The sequence below is a fragment of the Acipenser ruthenus genome, chromosome 55, assembly GCF_902713425.1.
Source record: "Acipenser ruthenus chromosome 55, fAciRut3.2 maternal haplotype, whole genome shotgun sequence".
In the NCBI taxonomy this organism is placed as follows: Eukaryota; Metazoa; Chordata; class Actinopteri; order Acipenseriformes; family Acipenseridae; genus Acipenser; species Acipenser ruthenus.
In genome coordinates this window covers 5,102,376-5,120,844 of record NC_081243.1, presented here as the reverse complement: position 1 = coordinate 5,120,844, position 18,469 = coordinate 5,102,376, and the positions used below count along the sequence as shown (strand labels likewise).

The window sequence follows — 18,469 nt, the reverse complement described above, 5'->3', positions numbered from 1 at the left end:
GCTGGAAATTAACATGACAGAGCAGAAGGAAGCAAGTTTTCTTCCAGGACAACCTTGTACTTGGCTTGATTCATGCCAAAGCTGCCCGATTCCAGCCTTGCTGAAGCACCCCAGATCATCACCGATCCTCCACCACATTTCTCAGAAAAGGCCTCTCCAGGTCTCCGTCTAACCATTAGACGACCAGGTGTTGGGCAAAGCTGAAAATTGGACTCATCTGGGGGTGCTTCAGCAAGGCTGGATTCCGGCAGATTTGTCTTTGTGAAGGACGCATGAATCAAGCCAAGTACAAGGTTGTCCTGGAAGAAAACTTGCTTCCTTCTGCTCTGACAATGTTCCCCAACTCTGAGGATTGGTTTTTCCAGCAGGACAGTGCTCCATGCCACACAGCCAGGTCAATCAAGGTGTGGATGGAGGACCACCAGATCAAGACCCTGTCATGGGCAGCCCAATCTCCAGACCTGAACCCCATTGAAAACCTCTGGAATGTGATCAAGAGGAAGATGGATGGTCACAAGCTATCAAACAAAGCCGAGCTGCTTGAATTTTTGCGCCAGGAGTGGCATAAAGCCACCCAACATCAATGTGAAAGACTGGTGGAGAGCATGCCAAGACGCATGAAAGCTGTGCTTGAAAATCAGGGTTATTCCACCAAGTATTGATTTCTGAACTCTTCCTAAGTTAAAACATTAGTATTGTGTTTTTTAAAAATGAATATGAACTTATTTTCTTTGCATTATTCGAGGTCTGACAACACTGCATCTTTTTTGTTATTTTGACCAGTTGTCATTTTCTGCAAATAAATGCTCTAAATGACAATATTTTTATTTGGAATTTGGGAGAAATGTTGTCAGTAGTTTATAGAATAAAACAAAAATGTTCATTTTACCCAAACACATACCTATAAATAGTAAAACCAGAGAAACTGATAATTATGCAGTGGTCTCTTAATTTTTTCCAGAGCTGTATATGCATCAGCACTGTGCTGTGGCTCGAGCTTGTTTGACGAGGCAGGCAATGCAAAAATGCCAAAACTTGCTTTTGCATTGTAGAACCTATTTAATTTAAATGCACGCTATGCCTTTAAGAACACAAGTGCCAATTGAGAACATACCGGCAGCTTGTTAAGTGTTAATTGTCTCCCCTTTGTACCAAACATATTTAAACCAAAGGTAATAGTAATGTATTACAGTGCCATTTTCTAATATGATTAAGAAATGCAAAAAGCACCGTCCCTGGGTGGGCTTGAACCACCAACCTTTCGGTTAACAGCCGAACGCGCTAACCGATTGCGCCACAGAGAAAAAACTGTTAAACCTCCAGCATATACGGGAGATACTGCACAACGTGATCGAGGGAGCAGAAACATAAATTAATGTTAACAGAAAAGAAATATAAAAAGAGAATTTCGACAAAAGCTGCCGGGAAGCACTGCCGCTGCTGATTGCTTGTTTCTACGCGCTTTGAAAAGGGAGTCTCGTCTTCCAGAATATCACTTACAATGTGGGCCATCAAAAATAAAAAATAAAGTTTCTAAAGAAGATGATTTCAGCAAGCTAAAACACCACACGAACACTTGTCATGTGACACTTTCTATATTGGCTTGCTAGCTTGCAATTGGCTGCTGGTCCGCGGCGGTGCGGCACTGAGCGCTGGTTTATCATGTTACAGGTGTTATACACTGAGCGTTGGTTTAACATGTTACAGGTGTTACACACCAGCGCCAGTAGGCACTGAGCGCTTTTCACCTCCAGCGACAGTGTGTCACTGACGTTGGCATGCGTATCGGGTGCATAATGACGTTTTTATTAATGCCACTTTCTTACGGACAGTAGTCAGGGTGATGATACAAGACCAGAGCCAATAAACCTGTTATTTTCTTGTCCTTTCACTACCATATTCTATTGTGCTTGTTCAGAATACGCGTGAATCCTGAAAACATCTTGTTAATATTTAAACAAAGCCAGCAGCCACTTTATTGATCACTCTGTGGATTAACCGCTATTGGAATACAGATGCTTGTGTTAAAGATGTTAATAGACTTTCAATGTACACGTTTTAGAGCTAAGCGTTTGTTGAGGCAGTTCAAGCGCTGCACTTTCAGGCAGCCAGTTCCAGTGTTTGCCTTTTGGACTTACTCCGGAAGAAATACAAAAATTTTTTTAAATATTATTTTGAACTGAAAAACAGCACATTTTTCTTCAGTGTAATTGGACGAAATAACAACGTATCAGCGTGCCATTTTCTAATGTGATTAAGAAATGCAAAAAGCATCGTCCCTTGGTGGGCTTGAACCACCAACCTTTCGGTTAACAACCGAACGCGCTAACCGATTGCGCCACAGAGACCAAACTTTTAGAGAGCCACCGCATACGGGAATGATTAGCAAAGCGAGATTTATATCCTGCACATTTATATCCTACTCCCCCATATAGTCTGGCTGTGCTGATGTCCTGTCAGAGCTATCAATTATTATTATTATTATTATTATTATTATTATTATTATTATTATTATTATTATTATTAAGCCATTGTAAAAGCAGAGGAGACATTTTATATTTAAGCCTGTGCTCTTATCTCAAACCATAGCACTTCTGTGGTGTAACTGGTGAACACATCGGCCCATGAGAATCGCCGGCACAACTCGAGGGGAATAAGCTCAAATGGTAGAGCGCTCGCTTAGCATGCGAGAAGTAGCAGGATCGATGCTCGCATTCTCCAAGTAGTTTTAATGTATCGGCGTATTTTGTCCCAACGCATTATGGAGATACATACACTGTGGCAATTCTTTGTAACAGACTCGCCCGCCCTAACAAGCGAAACGTTCAACAGCTCGGAAACACCATAATAGAATCCGATGCCTTTACTAATGCGTTTCGAAACTGTTAAGTTTTCTCCCAAATGCGGTTCTCAACAAATGTTTTTTTTTTTTGTATTCCTTCCAGAGTAAGTCCAAAAGGCAAACACTGGAACTGGCTGCCTGAAAGTGCAGCGCTTGAACTGCCTCAACAAACGCTTAGCTCTAAAACGTGTACATTGAAAGTCTATTAACATCTTTAACACAAGCATCTGTATTCCAATAGCGGTTAATCCACAGAGTGATCAATAAAGTGGCTGCTGGCTTTGTTTAAATATTAACAAGATGTTTTCAGGATTCACGCGTATTCTGAACAAGCACAATAGAATATGGTAGTGAAAGGACAAGAAAATAACAGGTTTATTGGCTCTGGTCTTGTATCATCACCCTGACTACTGTCCGTAACAAAGTGGCATTAATAAAAACGTAATTATGCACCCGATACGCATGCCAGCGTCAGTGACACACTGTCGCTGGAGGTGAAAAGCGCTCAGTGCCTACTGGCGCTGGTGTGTAACACCTGTAACATGTTAAACCAGCGCTCAGTGTGTAACACCTGTAACAGGATAAACCAGCGCTCAGTGTATAACACCTGTAACATGTTAAACCAGCGCTCAGTGTATAACACCTGTAACATGATAAACCAGCGCTCAGTGTATAACACCTGTAACATGATAAACCAGCGCTAAGTGCCGCACCGCCGTGGACCAGCAGCCAATTGCAAGCTAGCAAGCCAATATAGAAAGTGTCACATGACAAGTGTTCGTGTGGTGTTTTAGCTTGCTGAAATCATCTTCTTTAGAAACTTTATTTTTTATTTTTGATGGCCCACATTGTAAGTGATATTCTGGAAGACGAGACTCCCTTTTCAAAGCGCGTAGAAACAAGCAATCAGCAGCGGCAGTGCTTCCCGGCAGCTTTTGTCGAAATTATCTTTTTATATTTCTTTTCTGTTAACATGAGTTTATGTTTCTGCTGCCTCGATCACGTTGTGCAGTATCTCCAGTATGCTCTGGCGGTTTAACAGTTTGGTCTCTGTGGCGCAATCGGTTAGCGCGTTCGGCTGTTAACCGAAAGTTTGGTGGTTCAAGCCCACCCAGGGACGGTGCTTTTTGCATTTCTTAATCACATTAGAAAATGGCAGTGTAATACATTACTATTTCCTTTGGTTTAAATATGTTTGGTACAAAGGGGAGACAATTAACACTTAACAAGCTGCCGGTATGTTCTCAATTGGCACATGTGTTCTTAAAGGCATAGCGTGCATTTAAATTAAATAGGTTCTACAATGCAAAAGCAAGTTTAGGCAATTTTGCATTGCCTGCCTCGTCAAACAAGCTCGAGCCACAGCACAGTGCTGATGCATATACAGCTCTGGAAAAAATTAAGAGACCACTGCATAATTATCAGTTTCTCTGGTTTTACTATTTATAGGTATGTGTTTGGGTAAAATGAACATTTTTGTTTTATTCTATAAACTACTGACAACATTTCTCCCAAATTCCAAATAAAAATATTGTCATTTAGAGCATTTATTTGCAGAAAATGACAACTGGTCAAAATAACAAAAAAGATGCAGTGTTGTCAGACCTCGAATAATGCAAAGAAAATAAGTTCATATTCATTTTTAAAAAACACAATACTAATGTTTTAACTTAGGAAGAGTTCAGAAATCAATACTTGGTGGAATAACCCTGATTTTCAAGCACAGCTTTCATGCGTCTTGGCATGCTCTCCACCAGTCTTTCACATTGATGTTGGGTGGCTTTATGCCACTCCTGGCGCAAAAATTCAAGCAGCTCGGCTTTGTTTGATAGCTTGTGACCATCCATCTTCCTCTTGATCACATTCCAGAGGTTTTCAATGGGGTTCAGATCTGGAGATTGGGCTGCCCATGACAGGGTCTTGATCTGGTGGTCCTCCATCCACACCTTGTTTGACCTGGCTGTGTGGCATGGAGCACTGTCCTGCTGGAAAAACCAATCCTCAGAGTTGGGGAACATTGTCAGAGCAGAAGGAAGCGAGTTTTCTTCCAGGACAACCTTGTACTTGGCTTGATTCATGCGTCCTTCACAAAGACAAATCTGCCCGATTCCAACCTTGCTGAAGCACCCCCAGATGAGTCCAATTTTCAGCTTTGCCCAACACCTGGTCATCTAATGGTTAGACGGAGACCTGGAGAGGCCTACAAGCCACAGTGTCTCGCACCCACTGTGAAATGTGGTGGAGGATCGGTGATGATCTGGGGGTGCTTCAGCAAGGCTGGAATCGGGCAGCTTTGGCATGAATCAAGCCAAGTACAAGGTTGTCCTGGAAGAAAACTTGCTTCCTTCTGCTCTGTCACGTTAATTTCCAGCTTCCCAGCATCAGGCCATTCCTGCAACCTTCTTGTTCCCGGATTTGCACTTCTTCATTTGCCCCCTTCATCAAGGCACTTAATACAACTTTCAAAGTCCATTTCATTCAATTTGAGCTTCCAGGCACAAATAATAATGTCCTACGATTATCAACATTTCAGTCAAAGCGTCCTCCCACAACGCAATAGACAATACACTCTTAGACTGCTCCTGATCAAATCAATAGGATGGCTTGAAGTTTGCATGCAGTGGAAATTGGTATTTGAGAGTTAAGGTGTTTAAGATGATGTCGCGATGGGAATGTGAATAGAGTCAGTTATATTTGCATCATTCTGTATATATACCCCATACCCCTAGACCAACGAGCCAGCTGCCGGTTTTATCCGGCGGCCGACGCGTGATACAGCACTTCAAAAAATAAATAGAAAAAAAGAGGCTGGGTTTCGTTGTTTTGCAAAGGATGCACTGCAACGTCCGCTCACAGGAGCAGTCCCACTACTGCTGCGACACGGGGGTTTTGACCTGCTCCGTTCCCGACCTGGGCCGGTTCACCCCTCCTTAGACGACCTGGCATTCACGAGCTCCCCCAGAAACGCCATGTCGATGCCATGCTAAGTGTGGACTCCCGATCAGCACAGCCAGTTGCAGCACAGAGCTTCCGTGCTCAAGCGATCCGCCAGCCTCAACCTGCCCCTGTAGCTGGGATTACAGATACACGCCATGGCGCCTTTTGTGAGCGAGAACGGCTAGAAGGCAATTCAAATACCCTTGTTTGAAATGAGAGTGAGAGTACTCGTGCACTTCTCCACTGACGTGGCAGCTTTTAATGCTGATTCCATTAAAAGCATTGCCGGTCCTGCTGTAGCGGTAAAACACTGTGACCAGATGAATTAATTGAAAAAGTGTTACGTGAAACACATGTGAATCCTAGTTTTCGTGTTGCGAATTAAAAAAAAAAAAAAAAAAAAGCAGCACTATAAGAATGCCAAAAAATAATGAAGGTTGCGTTGGCGAGTATTAAGCCCCCCTCCTCTGAGGTGTCAGCAGCATTCCGGAACGGGACTCTGGTCATGCTGCACTTATTTTGCTGCCAGAGACTGTATCACGCGTCGGCCGCCGGATAAAACCGGCAGCTGGCTCGTTGGTCTAGGGGTATGATTCTCGCTTTGGGTGCGATAGGTCCCGGGTTTTTTTTTTGTTTTGGTTTGTACTATACTGTTTTCGATCCGTAAACCGACATTAAGCTCAGCAGGCAGTTTTGACTTAGACGCTTTGCAACTAAATGCGTTGCCATATTGGCAGGTAGAGTGTGCCTTCCTCGTTAGTATAGTGGTCAGTATCCCCGCCTGTCACGCGGGCGACCGGGGTTCAATTCCCCGACGGGGAGATTTTTTATTTACTGATTGAAGGCAGGTGCGTGCTGCTGTAATTGTATACATAAAGTAAAAAAGAAAAAGAAGGTTGCATTGGCCGGGAATCGAACCCAGGCCTCCCACGTGGCAGGCGAGAATTCTACCACTGCACCACCAATGCTCGCGTGACGTTTTAATTACTCCTTATTGGCTAGGTGTTACACAAGCAGACAATTCGGTTTCAATATATTCCATATTACAAGGCGTGTCACAGCAACAGCTTTGCAGACTCAACAAAGACTGCAGTCCTCGTTTAACCATTGTGCAATCAGCCCTCAGCCCACGCCTCCATTCGGAGACCAAACCACACAATTCTTTGGAAAGACAGAGTTTTGCTCTATTAAACGCCCGGGAGCGAGAGGATGCTGCCTGACCCGTCGGGAGCGAGTGTCAGATTGTTGTATGTTATGTGTCTAAACTGCTAATGCTCTCACTTTTACGTCACCCCTCTCAAGCCCTCGTAGGCAACCAGTGAAATGTGAGGTGATGTGAATAGAGTCAAATACATTGCATCATTCTGTGTGTGTGTATATATATATATATATATATATATATATATATATATATATATATATATATATATATATTTATATATATATATATATATATTTCAAGTAACTAGCTTTATTATTGTAATGAAAACACATTACACATGACCACAGTTCTGTAACAAAATGACAATAACAAAGACGTTCCCATACCGGGAGTCGAACCCGGGCCGCCTGGGTGAAAACCAGGAATCCTAACTGCTAGACCATATGGCAAGCGGAGGATGCAACCTCCTGGACATGCATCAGTAGCTAGTATACAGAACAATGATTGGTAAAAAACCACATATTTCATTACAAACACGTTACAAATTAAAGCAAACTTCAAGCCATTTATATTTATTCTCAATTAACAGAAACTCTTCCATTGCTAAAAATATAAAAAAAAAATCTGTTTGTGCTTCTCGGAAGGCATACGATGGAGGGCGCACTGCAGTTTTTCATTCTGGGGAATATTACAAATTAGGAGACTTTGCTTTAAAATACACATGTAGGGCGGGCGAATCTGTTACAAAGAATTGCCACACTTTGTATGTATCTCCATAATGCGTTGGGACTAAATACACAGATACATTAAAACTATTTGGAGAATGCGGGCATCAATCCCGCTACTTCTCGCATGCTAAGCGAGCGCTCTACCATTTGAGCTAATTCCCCTTGATTTATGCCAGCGATTCTCATAGGCTCCATCGCAGCTTGATACGAGCAATTCAGATTGTCTCGGCAATGTAGTCTGCCAATTGCAAATTCAAAAAATAAATTAATTAACTAAATAGCAAATATTTCGACGAGAGGTATGTTTTCAATTTCTTCAAAAAGTAGTCTCAGCTCGTTGATTCAGTCGCTTTAAAATCCACCTCTGTGTCCCGATGCAGCAGCGCTGTGTGCTGTGGCTCGAGCTTGTTTGACGAGGCAGGCAATGCAAAAATGCTAAAACTTGCTTTTGTATCACACGACAAACTTACGGTCTGCTTTAACGGCTTGGCTGTCTCAAGTTAGTTTGTATTGTTAATGTAACACCTCGTTGTTGCACAGACATTGTACATTGACATACAACAAAAATGCAATCTGTGTTAGGAACACTATTTTAGTCTGATTTAAAATGGAAATTAAAATAGTATTGAGTGCTGACAAGAGTTGGTATCAGCTGTTGATTTCCTTGAAACAATCTTTCCGAGCGCTCGCTTAGCATGCGAGAAGTAGCAGGATCGATGCCCTCATTCTCCAAGTAGTTTTAATGTATCGGCGTATTTAGTCCCAACGCATTATGGAGATACATACAGTGTGGCAATTCTTTGTAACAGACTCGCCCGCCCTAACAAGCGAAACGTTCAACAGCTCGGAAACACCATAATAGAATCCGATGCCTTTACTAATGCGTTTCAAAACTGTTAAGTTTTCTCCCAAATGCGGTTCTCAACAAATGTTTTTTTTTTTTTGTATTCCTTCCAGAGTAAGTCCAAAAGGCAAACACTGGAACTGGCTGCCTGAAAGTGCAGCGCTTGAACTGCCTCAACAAACGCTTAGCTCTAAAACGTGTACATTGAAAGTCTATTAACATCTTTAACACAAGCATCTGTATTCCAATAGCGGTTAATCCACAGAGTGATCAATAAAGTGGCTGCTGGCTTTGTTTAAATATTAACAAGATGTTTTCAGGATTCACGCGTATTCTGAACAAGCACAATAGAATATGGTAGTGAAAGGACAAGAAAATAACAGGTTTGTTGGCTCTGGTCTTGTATCATCACCCTGACTACTGTCCGTAAGAAAGTGGCATTAATAAAAACGTCATTATGCACCCGATACGCATGCCAGCGTCAGTGACACACTGTCGCTGGAGGTGAAAAGCGCTCAGTGCCTACTGGCGCTGGTGTGTAACACCTGTAACATGATAAACCAGAGTAGTAATATTACTATAGCTTATGTCAAAAGTCTAATTTATGACCCTTTTGACCTTTTTTTGACCTTATAGGTATGAATTTATGAATATATAATGAGGGGGCGTGGATTTATGAATTTATGAATATATAATGATGGGCGGGGATTTTATGGTTGTTACAAGACAGATATGCTTATTGAATATAGGCTTATATTTGCCTATAAACTTATTGCACGTCTTTTATAAGATATGTACAAAAATCAGTGTTTAATATGTTATTTATGTAATCGGGATAGTGGGTACCCATATTTTATAAATGCTTATGTTAACTTATGCTTGGTGCATACAACATTAATGCTTATGTTAACTTATGCTTTGTGCAGACAACATTAAAGTCTTTTTTTTTACATAAGACACTTAATGAAAAAGGAGAAAGTTTAAAAGAAGTTATTAAAAGCAAAAAGAAAAAAAAAAAAAGAAAACGTCTTATTCACCATTTAAAAGCATTTAAACAATATACATATATACACTTAATGAAAAGAAAGTTTAAAACAGCGTATCACAAAATAAAACAGATATTAAAATTAAATATTTATAAAAAAAAAGAACTAAACAAATTCTACCAGAATACAATTTCTGAAAAAGTGCTCTCTCTCTCTCTCACCGTTTTTCAAAAAAAAAAAAAAAAAACTCCCCGGACAAAACGCTTTACAGTCAGAATTCCCTGAAAGCATTTAAACTAACATTACACACACACACACACACACACACACACACACACACACACACACACTTCATGAAAAAGAAAGTTTAAAATAGCGTATCACAAAATAAAACAGATATTAAATTAAATATTTATAAAAAAAGAAAAAAACAAAAAAATCTACCAAAGTACAATTTCTGAAAAAGCTCTCTCTCTCTGTTACCGTTTAAAAAAAAAACTCCCCAGGACATCCGCTTAAGTACAGTCTGAATTCTCTCCCTCGCAGACAACTGCAGCCAACTGCACTCATCAAACTTTAGCAGAAGAATGAATGCAAACTCGCTCTATGACTTAAATAGGGGGCGGTTCCTTGGGCTTCGAACATGCGCACAACTTCCTATAGGTACACTTACAGGCGCGCGCACATGAGCACCGGCACTGAGACACCCCCACACGCAGACACAGACACTCACAGACACATAATCACCCGCTATGAACAGACTGGCGTCTCGATGTATTAAAAAGCACCGATACCTATTTGTTAGAGGAAGGCCCCCTGCAGAGAAGGCTTTTGAAATGTGTGATTTGTAATGCCTAAAGGTTTGGTCTCAGCATGATAGACACTGCGATGACTACTTCAAATGAATATACATACTTTATATATATATATATATATATATCTATATATATATATATATATATATATATATATATATATATATATATATATATATTAAGGAGCGTACATATTTCTGTTAAGATTAAAACCAGGAATCAATTCTATAAATAAAAACTGTTTAAACGTGTTTGGTTGTCTGTGTTTGTTTCTTTGCATGTTTTTTAAAAAGATAAAATGACAGCATTTTTTTCCTTTTAAAAATGCTCAAATGAAAGACGTATTTAAAATATATTGCATGAACATTTTATGCCTGTATTACCGCGTAAAGAAAGTAGATTTAACTTAGCCTACGTTCAACTATAAACAAACAAACATGTATAATATATGCTATTGCAAAGCTTGGTTATTCGCACTGTACCTATAAAACTTAGGGAATTGAATATAACTGAATAAAAACAAAATGTAATGATTTTGCAGGAAACAAATGAAGGAAAATTAATCACATATGTAAATGAATAAAACAGAGTTTATCATGTCTTAAGGAATAAGTGCTACGGTTTTTGTAGGGTATTTTGTGTGTCTGAAAAACCGAAATTCATTTGTGAGGTGAGAATCGTGGCACCCGTGAGTCTAGTTCTTTAACATATCAGACTTTGGGTGACTGTATGTTTGTTGATGTTGGAAAGCACAATATTATCTCAATGTGAATATATATATATATATATATATATATATATATATATATATATATATATATATAGATAGATAACTATATGGGATAAATATTTTTTATTCAATTTTACACGTTAGGCTCAGCTTGGCGCCGCTGGGTATTAAAAGTACAGATAGCGTATGTTAGAGGAAGGCACCCCGCTGAGAAACATCACCGCGGCGTCGTTTAGCCTGCTAGAGGCAATAAGCCTCATGGTATTTCAAACGGGATATCGTTTCTGGGCATAACGATTAGAAAATAAAATAAGATAAAATCTGTGTTATATTGCAAATAAAATAAGAGAACCTATTTAAGTGTTTTATCATTGCCCGTTTTTGAATAGCCACCCATCAGGATAATCTCCAGTAGCTTCTCATACACAAACAAACTATTTTGACGATGGTGCAAATCATGAACACGCTTTTACAGTTTGTAGATTTAAAACTATGTGTGAGCATAGTACAACGTTATGTTTTTTTAAGAAACGGTGAATATTGACTCGATACAGTTGTAATGCTCCTTTACGTGTATCTGAAATGAATCGTGTTATAAAACAGATTGTATAAAATTGTTTACAAAACGAATGAGAATATTTTTTTGCATATAATACTGAGTATAGAAAAAACTAAGCCCTCGTTTAACTATAAAAACATACAAGTATAGGTATATGCGTCACCATTTCTTGTTTATTAAAGGCATACCCTTAAAAACGTGATTTAAACATAATAAAACATAATTTCCGCATAATATCGAGAATATTACGGACGGTTTGTGAATAGCCGCTTTAGAGAAGAGGGGAGGGGCAGATTTCAGCGCCAGCTAGTCTAGGCATCTTTCGGGTGTCGTGTTTATCTCCCCTGATCCAGCCTGATCCGGACCCCGTGTGGTTACAAAGGCATTTACCGTGGATCTTGAGAGTATAAATCGTCCACGTACAGAGCTATGTATTACACTTCTGGAAAGGACGATTCCTCTCAAGAAACCTTATCCCGTAAAGAACCACTTCAGCTATAAATGGACGGAGAATCAAGCCACAACAATGAGGATCTAAATGGTAGGTCCTAGGTTTAATGTTTAAATTGGCTGTAAATGTTAGATGTGTGGTAAAAAATGTTTGATACGCTGTTTAATTTCTGCTTATGATGAACAATGTGGGGTGTGTCGGTGATGCTGCGTAACCGTGTTTTCTTTTTGTTTTGTTTTTTTCCTTTTTTTATAAATATTTAATTTAATATCTGTTTTATTTTGTGATACGCTATTTTAAACTTTCTTTTTCATGAAGTGTGTGTGTGTGTGTGTGTGTGTGTGTGTGTGTGTGTGTGTGTGTGTGTGTGTGTGTGTGTGTGTGTGTGTGTGTGTAATGTTAGTTTAAATGCTTTCAGGGAATTCTGACTGTAAAGCGTTTTGTCCGGGGAGTTTTTTTTTTTTTTTTTTTGAAAAACGGTGAGAGAGAGAGAGCGCACTTTTTCAGAAATTGTATTCTGGTAGAATTTGTTTAGTTCTTTTTTATAAATATTTAATTTTAATATCTGTTTTATTTTGTGATACGCTGTTTTAAACTTTCTTTTCATTAAGTGTATATATGTATATTGTTTAAATGCTTTTAAATGGTGAATAAGGCGTTTTCTTTTTTGGTTTTTCTTTTTGCTTTTAATAACTTCTTTTAAACTTTCTTTTTCATTAAGTGTGTGTGTGAGTGTGTGTGTGTGTGTGTATAAAATGAGATAATAGTGACAATATCTAAAAATATAAATTATAAAAAAGGGGTTATTACATCAGGATATGCAATGTGTTTTATTTTATGTTGTCATTAATATTATTATTATTTTATTTATTTAAAATTATATATTTTCATTTTTATAGATATCCAGGAATTTATTGAAGAACATTTAATTTCACACCAGGAGGAAGTAATTGAGCAGTCTCCTATGCTCATTCCCCTCTCACCTACAACCATTCCATTGTCCCCGACATTTTTTTTGGATAGTCAGAATGGTGAGTTTTTTCATTTTGCTAACCAAAATATCGCGAGGGTTTTTTTTTTCTGGTCTAACTATAAATACCTCCTTTTAAATTGCAGATACAATCCCGGGGCACAGCATTTCCCTTGAGCTACCGTGCGATCTAATCGTGCCTGGGGACTTTTTAAATAATTTCTCAGTGATAACAGAAAAGCATGAAAAGCCTCCCAATAGACCTCAAAAATCTGCAAAAAGACCTCTCAAAAGTAAGTGTATTTAAAATGAAGTTTTTTTTTTTTTTTTTTTGTTAAATATTTCAAACATCTGTTAAGGTATTTTTGGTCTGATTGTATATTTTGGCATATTTTCATTTAGAACGGCCCACTAGACGTACACTTCTTGCTAAAGCGAATCTTCCGAGGACGACACATCCTTCAGCAGAAACCCAAAGTCTAAAAGGCCACGTAAATTTTCCGAAAAGTTTCATACTTCGCTACAATCAAGAGGCACCCCCACAGTCTCCAAAGTATCACAAAGGCTAAAACCTATGCTCCCCTCAATTTCAACTACTGCTAGGTATCACAGCGCTGAGCTATTGAAACATGTACATCTGACTATAGAGCAGATCATTTACAGACACCCAGCTATAAGGGCCCTAGTTTCTGACCCAGAAGTGGCTCAGAATATACAAACATTAATTACCCTATTGAAAACGCTGGGTTTTTTAAAACAATAACAGTGTATTTGTAGAGCTACAATGGAACCACATCGCAAAAAAACACGTAAAAGGAAACACATTGAAATTACTGTTGATGATTCTGACAATGATGATGCGGCTGTGAATGGAGTTCTAAAAAATAAAAAGGTTTCAATTGATCCGAGTCATACTGTGTCAAATTCTGTGGTAAATTCTATATTCGTTCCTAAAAATACCTTAAATTCTGATCCTTCAACAAGTTCCCATACACATAGTATGTCTACAGCCCCCAATGTCAGTCTGCCCCCTGTTCACCCCCAAAATTTAAATGGTTTCGAGAATTTTGACTATCTAGACAAACTATTAAATGATTTAAATTATAATGCGTATAGTTTACCGTCAATCAGGGCTCTGATTGATGAAATTTCTCCAGATTGGCCCCCGATAAATGACAACTCCACTAATATAGACAGCAATAACTCCCAGTGCCGTGTGTTTGTTAATGATGCTAAATTGACTCAGATCAATTTTGACTCTTTGGATAAGCTTCTGCATGAAATGTATAGAGAGAATTATGATACTCTAGAGAGTGTAGTTGATGTGGAAAAACAAATAGGGGGAGGTTTGAACGACGGGGCTTACCGTGATGATTCTTTTAGCATAAAAGTCCTGGGGGGTGGTGTATTACATGATGATCAAGTGGCAGGTCCTTCAGGATTACAGGCCCCCCATATGGATAGTGACGGTGATAGAATTGGAGGGGCAGGTGTACAGCGTAGACATAGACCTATGTTTAACAATTTCGAATTGAAGCAACCTCTTAACTTTACACATCTGTATGACTTGGATTCCTATGCTGAAGTTTTTACGGTGTTACATGAAACGTTAGAGAATATGTTGAGTGAGGTTTCTAGAACGCTAGACCCTCAGACGTTGTGCAGCTTGAATTACGAGCGGGATCCTTAGATATACCAGTGTATGTAAAAATGAGTGGAGCCAATTTAAGTCTAGATGATTTTCTCAGTCAGATTGAAGCTCTCCTTCAAAGTCATAGTGAAATTTTGGCTGATGACTCTTTAATGTTGATTGTCCAGGTTATTAGGTGCCCAGAAGGAGGTGGTGTAAGGAGATGTTTGCAGACCTTAATGAAAAGTGAGCTTATTAGAAAAAAAGCCAAGCATCTGATTATATGTTACAACAGAGACAATCAATTATGTTTTGCCTACAGCGTACTGAGCTTGTTATTTCCAGAATTCAGAGGGGCTTATGATACGTGTATGGCTGAGGCTTTAAAACTTCAACAGAGTGTGGGATTAAGTGAACATCAAATGGTGTCGTTTGTAGACATAGATAAATTTGAACAGGCCTTAGATGTTAAAATTGTGGTCTGGTACAGATGTCCTCAAAAGGATGTGTTCCTGAATCACCAAACAGATACTCGAGCAAAAAACAAAACTGTATTTCTGTTTCTTCATGAGAATCATTTCTACGGTATTGTTAACTTGAAAGGTTTTCTGGGTGCTGCCTATCTGTAATTACTGTTACACAGCATATAGTAACCGATCGGGACATCACTGTGAAGGACACTGCAATGTGTGTTTTTCACCAGCTTGTAACAGCGAGTCCTCAGTAAAGGTAAAATGTAACGATTGCAATCGTTATTGTCGCTCACAGCTCTGTTATGATGAGCATAAGATTCTCCGAGATAAAGCCAACAGTGAAAAACAGGTTTCTATGTGTGACCTTTTAAAACTTTGTACAAGGTGCTATTCTCTCTATAAATGTGACCCGACAAAGCCACAGACTCATAAATGTCTTACTCCTTACTGTAAGCTATGTAAAGCCGTGTTGTTACCTCACAGTGATCATAAATGCTTCATTCAAATGCTTAAACCTAAGGAACCCACAGACAAATATGTGTTTTATGATTTTGAATGTCGTCAGGAAGCTGGCGTACACATTCCTAATTATTTGTACTGCATGCACATGGGTGGTGAATCATGGTTTTGGGAGGGCGAGGAATGTGTGAAAAAGTTTTTTGAGCGGTATCGTAGACCTTGTTATGCAGGATATACTTTCTTGGCACACAATTCAAAGTCTTATGACAGTTATTTACTGATGAATTATTTAGTAACCAACGGAATTAACCCAAATATCATAGCTCAGGGTAGCAAGTTGATGTGTTTTACAGACGAAGCTTTTAAAATGCGTTATATTGATTCCTTTAACTTTTTGCCCATGAAGTTAAGTGCCCTGCCTGCTGCTATGGGATTTGAAGCCAAAAAAGGATATTTTCCTCATTTTTTCAATACTGCTGAAAACCAGAATTATGTGGGGCCATTTCCTGAACCCATTTACTATGGTGTTCAGCAAATGATGTCTAAAGATCGTGATGACTTTTACAAATGGTATGATTCGATTAAGATGGGTGTTTTTAATTTCAGAGACGAAATGGCATTCTACTGCAAAAATGATGTTGAAATTTTGAAAGAGGCATGTATCAAATTCCGGACCCGAGGTTTATGCAATAGGGCAGATAGGCCCCTTCCAATGTACCACCATTGCTTCACTGTGCATGGCTATGTATAGAAGTAAATTCATGCCTAAAGACACAATAGCGATCATTCCTCCCGACAATTACAGTGAGCAGCAAAAAAGCTTTTCAAATGCCTCGATACAATGGTTAATGTATGTAGCAGAAACTGAAAATGTTTTCATTCAACATGCTTTAAACTACGGAGAGCTTAAAATAGGCCCCTTTTTCTTGGACGGATATGCTGTGATTAATGGTAAGCGTACGGCTTTTGAATTTGCAGGGTGTTTTTTTCATGGTTGTCCCTTGTGCTATGATTCGTCCGATGTAAACCCCTTAAGCAAAGTATCGTGTGGTACGATGCATCATCACTTTGATGAAAAGATTGAAACATTGCAAAAGGTTTACGGGTTGGGAGTCAGAGTTATTTGGGAACATGAATGGAACACCCTGAAAAAACAACCTAAAGTTCACGATTTTCTGATTCGTTCTGATTTTCCAGAACGCATAAATCCACGCGAGGCTCTGTTTGGGGGGCGTACAAATGCCATTACATTACATTATGTGGCCCAAGAAAATGAAAGGGTGGAATACTTTGATTTCACTAGTTTGTATCTGTTTGTTAACAAAACAAAAGTGTATCCCGTAGACCATCCTACTGTAATTTACCATAATTTTCAAGACTTGAGCCAGTACTTTGGATTGTTCAAATTAACTGTTATGCCTCCTAGGCGTCTTTATTTCCCTGTACTGCCAGCCCGCATCTGTGGTAAATTAATGTTTACCCTCTGCCGTTCATGCGCAGAAACACTAAACCAGACGGGGGTGTGTAATCATACCTCTGGAGAAAGAGCCTTGACCGGGACATGGTGCAGTGTCGAGGTAGTGAAAGCTCTTGAGAAAGGTTACAAAGTGTCTAAAATACATGAAGTGTGGCATATTCCTCAGAAATCTGACACTCTCTTTACAGGTTACATTAATAGTCATCTCAAGGGGAAACAGGAAAGTTCAGGATACCCTGCTCATTGTACCGATGAGGAGCGTAAAGAGCGTTATATTGCGGAATATTTTCAGAAAGAGGGGGTTCAATTAGATCCTCAAAACATTAATGTTAATCCTGCTAAAAGACAAATCTCCAAACTATGCCTCAATAGTTTGTGGGGAAAACTAGCACAGAGAACTAACCAGCTCTCTACAAGCTTGGTAAAGGATCCTGACCAGTTTTTCCATTATCTCTTTTCAAAAAGATATCAGGTTTCGCATTTTTGTTTTGTAAGTGATACTGTGGCTCAGGTTCAGTGGCGTTACGCTTCTGATACCTATACTCCCCCAGGTAATGTAAACTTATTCATAGCGGCATTTACTACCTCTTACGCCCGGCTAGAGCTCTATAACCTCTTGGATCGTCTGCAGGGTCGATGTCTGTATCATGATACAGACTCTGTAATCTTTGTCAGCAGGCCCAAGGCTTGGCGTCCCGAACTAGGTGATTATCTTGGTGATTTAACTAGCGAGTTGAAGCCGGGGGAATACATTACAGAGTTTGTGTCAGGGGGCCCTAAAACATATGGATACGTCACAAACAATGGAAAAACATGTCTCAAAGTAAAGGGGATTACCCTAAACTATGAGAATTCCAAATTAATTAACATCGCTTCATTAAAAGACCTTGTACAAAACTTTGTGAATCATGATAGAAACACCCCTGCAGAACATATCATGATTCGAGGCTCCCAGATTCGCCACAATAAAAAAGAATTTCAATTGGAAAACAAACCACTCCAGAAAACCTTTCAAATAGTCTACAATAAGCGAGTCTTGTGTTCTTATTTCACATCGATTCCTTATGGGTACTGAAGAAGGTTTTGATATTAGACTATCTGTGCCTTTTGAAGCTATAATATCGGGACCCTCCAATTCAGGGAAAAGTTATTTTGTGAAGCAGCTTTTAGAAAACTCTCAACAGATCTTTTCCAAACCCCCTGAGAATATCATTTGGAGTTATAGTTGCTGGCAGGGATTATACAATGAATTGTCACTTAAATTTAAAAATATCAGATTTATTGAAGGCATACCAGATCATTAACCGATGATAATTTAATGCCTCCTAACAAAATCAATTTACTCATTATAGATGACTTGATGGAAGCAGCTAGCGAAAATGATGAAATACAGAAAGCTTTTACAA

At 39.1% G+C, this 18,469-nt stretch overlaps 3 non-coding genes across 3 annotated transcripts; 2 read left to right on the top strand and 1 right to left on the bottom strand.

The window, feature by feature from the left end:
• The first annotated feature begins 3,888 nt into the window (after positions 1–3,888).
• Positions 3,889–3,962, top strand: trnan-guu (transfer RNA asparagine (anticodon GUU)). Its single transcript has one exon. It is a non-coding gene; the product is annotated as a tRNA-Asn (tRNA).
• A 2,567-nt stretch (positions 3,963–6,529) lies between these two features.
• On the top strand, positions 6,530–6,601 carry trnad-guc (transfer RNA aspartic acid (anticodon GUC)). Its single transcript has one exon. It is a non-coding gene; the product is annotated as a tRNA-Asp (tRNA).
• Positions 6,602–7,318: 717 nt separating this feature from the next.
• On the bottom strand, positions 7,319–7,390 carry trnae-uuc (transfer RNA glutamic acid (anticodon UUC)). The gene has a single exon. It is a non-coding gene; the product is annotated as a tRNA-Glu (tRNA).
• Between the last annotated feature and the right edge of the window lie 11,079 nt (positions 7,391–18,469).